Source organism: Schistocerca serialis, chromosome 8 (assembly GCF_023864345.2).
Source record: "Schistocerca serialis cubense isolate TAMUIC-IGC-003099 chromosome 8, iqSchSeri2.2, whole genome shotgun sequence".
NCBI lineage: Eukaryota > Metazoa > Arthropoda > Insecta > Orthoptera > Acrididae > Schistocerca > Schistocerca serialis.
The window spans coordinates 250299895-250302808 of NC_064645.1; the positions used below are offsets into that span (position 1 = coordinate 250299895).

Genomic DNA, 2914 nt, shown 5'->3' on the forward strand with positions numbered 1-2914 from the left:
TATTGACTCTTGAATTCCTTTGTCGCAATATAGTTCACCCCCGTTTATTTCTTGTTTTCATTTCCGTGAGGCCTCTATGTGGTACCTCGTTTAGTCTCTCTATTCATTACATTTACTTGCGACTGTAACGTGTTGGGCCTCCCAGCCATCAATGCCACACGATGATTTCATTTCATGTCTTACCACTTGATTCATATTCTATAACCAATGTATAGTATGACAACTGCCAAGACTACAAAAAGGGAACAAAAATTCCAGTGAGTGGACGGAAAGATCAAAATTTTGTGCAAAGAAAAAAAAAACAAAAAAAAAGGCACGTGGGAGTTTTGAACACGGCTCGCCCACTTGCCACTCCACCCCCTTGACCATGTACCCATAACACCGTTGGTGTTTTTAGATGCTCTTTATTGCAGTTGCTTGCAGTTGCTCTTGGACCTGTTACTCTTTCTATTTTGCTTTTTTTTCGTAGTTCAGTACACGTTCTTTCTGTTTTCATACTTGATCTGTGTTCAGTTTTTGACGGGCTGTCCACTGGCCCCCTTACCACTAAATTTGAAGGGGGTGCGATGGGAGGCTTCCCTCGTTATTGGTGCAGCTACGACCATGCAGAAAATGTCACGAGTTTGTTCGATGCAGAGAAAAAACAATCACACACTGATGTGTGAAGATATTAAGGTTCCACATGCAAAAATATCCGCAGTTGTACCCGTTACACCCCGTATAAACTTTAAGTGGCCCAGACAACACATGAATGTCCATAGACTTAATCCAATGGAGCGTTCTGGGTTTTCGTGGGTCGATGCCCACGTTTCCTTACAGCATTGAGTTTAGCATTCATTTAATACGCTGATCTTCTGGGTGTGAGTCGTTTCCTAGACAGAAAGAGTAAATTTTCTTGAAGAGAGACTAACACAGTTTTAGAAATTGGCTGGCAAAAGTTGTAGACAGCTACTTTTCGGCGACAGTCAGCTGGACAGATGTTTGATAGTACCATAGTGGCAGCCAGCACATCGCTCTAGGAGAACTGAGGAGCCAGACTGATGCTCAATATTCGACTGCAGAGCATATCACGCAAGGGATGTTCCTCTAGGAACTTACGCATTTGCTCCCCATGTACTGGCTGTCAGCTCCATATCTGAGTTCACCAGGGACAGTACCGTATTAAACGTATTGGAAAGGTGTTTGTGATATGTTGGCAGTCTGTCTAAGGTGACAGAAAGTTATTTTGGTTTATCGTTGTATTTGGCAAGAGGGTCAGATTGTGAGCTTACCTCTGCTGATACTAGACGATTGGAGAGGTGGAAAACACATACTTCTGTTTTAGATACATTAAGTCTAAGTCGGAATGAGTTTAGAGAGGCTGTTTATTAAGTGGTCTTCAGGTTCAAATAGATCTTAACCTGATATGAAATTACAAGGTCATCTGCATACTGCAGTTTCTGGCAGGTAAATTTCGGCAGGACTGCTGTGTAAGGATTGAATGAAACCTAAGCAAGAATAGAGTCTTGAGCCATCCCATCACTGAGAACATGCTATGTTCTCATCTTTTCACCATGATGGACGTTAGACCACCGATTTCTCAACACGTTGCTCAATACCTAGAATATTGAAAGTTACTGTTCTCACTTCCTTAGTGTCATACAGAGCCATTCCACGCGGTCTAGTCACGTTAACGTGACTACCGAAGAACTCGACGCCAAAATGCAATAACCACTCACACCCAGCAGGTGGCCGCTCTAGCGGTTGAGGGAGGGGGTGCGGGGGAATTGGTAACAGAATTCAGTGCAGTAGTAATTGTAACGTGGTACTGGAGCGACTTATGTGACCTCCAAAAGTGATTGACCATTGACGTTCATGCTAAGAAAGTGACACCGGTTTCCGCCAGATCACCGATGTTAAGCGCTGTCGAGATGGACTAGCAGTTGGATGGTTGACCATCCGGTCGGCCAAGCGCTGTTGGCAAGCGGGGTGCACTCAGCCCTTGTGAGGCAAACTGAGGAGCTACTTGATTGAGAAGTAACGGCTCCGGTCTCGTAAACTGACAGACGGCCGGGAGAGCGGTGTGCTGAACACATGCCCCTCCACATCCGCATCCAGTGACACCTGTGGGCTGAGGATGACACGGCGGCCGGTCGGCACCGTTGGGCCTTCATGGCCTATTTGGGAGGAGTTTTAGTTTAGTCAATGTATTTACTTAGTATACTTAACGTCTTCGAAATTGTTTATGTTTAGAAAAACAAACATTATAAAACCAGTCTGATTTCCACAGACTGAATGAACTGAGAATATAGACACACCTAAATATAACTTGCCTCCCGCGTTTTGTTTCTCACTAAACGCGGAATCAAGAAACGTTCAAGTGAGTAGGAGCGAGGGGCATTAAGCGCCATGGAATGAAGTATTACTCAGCAAGGCGATCAACACGGCCATAGCGAGAAGTAACTTGATCACCTGATTAGGTATAATCCCTCCCCAGTTCAAAGTAGTGGATTTTAACCTGAAATAGTAACAACTGGGCTGAGTGCACCCCGCTGGCCAACAGCGCTCGGCCGATCGGATGGTCACCCATCCAAGTGCTAGCCCAGCCCGACAGCGCTCAACTTCGGTGATCTGGCGGAAACCGGTGTTACCACTGCGGCAAGGCCGTTGGCAAGTAAATACATTGACCTGAAATTTCACTAGCATCTTCAGAAATGCATAGCTTACAATTCTTTATTATGTATGTGTTTCTTCATATGTAATCCTTTATGGTATTAATGATTTTTCTCGACGAGCTTATGAGTCAAACACTGTCCAGTCACATTAATTTTATGAGATGTGAAAAGACTGGACGTGCGCTGAGGCAGAGTCAGGAAATTTCTGTAAGGTACCGACGGGGTCGTGGAGCCATGACAAGTCAAGCGCTAGATTTCTC

General features: G+C 44.9%; 1 pseudogene; it reads right to left on the reverse strand.

The window, feature by feature from the left end:
* Nucleotides 1-2533: 2533 nt before the first annotated feature.
* LOC126417264 (5S ribosomal RNA) lies at nucleotides 2534-2651 on the reverse strand (annotated as a pseudogene).
* Nucleotides 2652-2914: the final 263 nt, after the last annotated feature.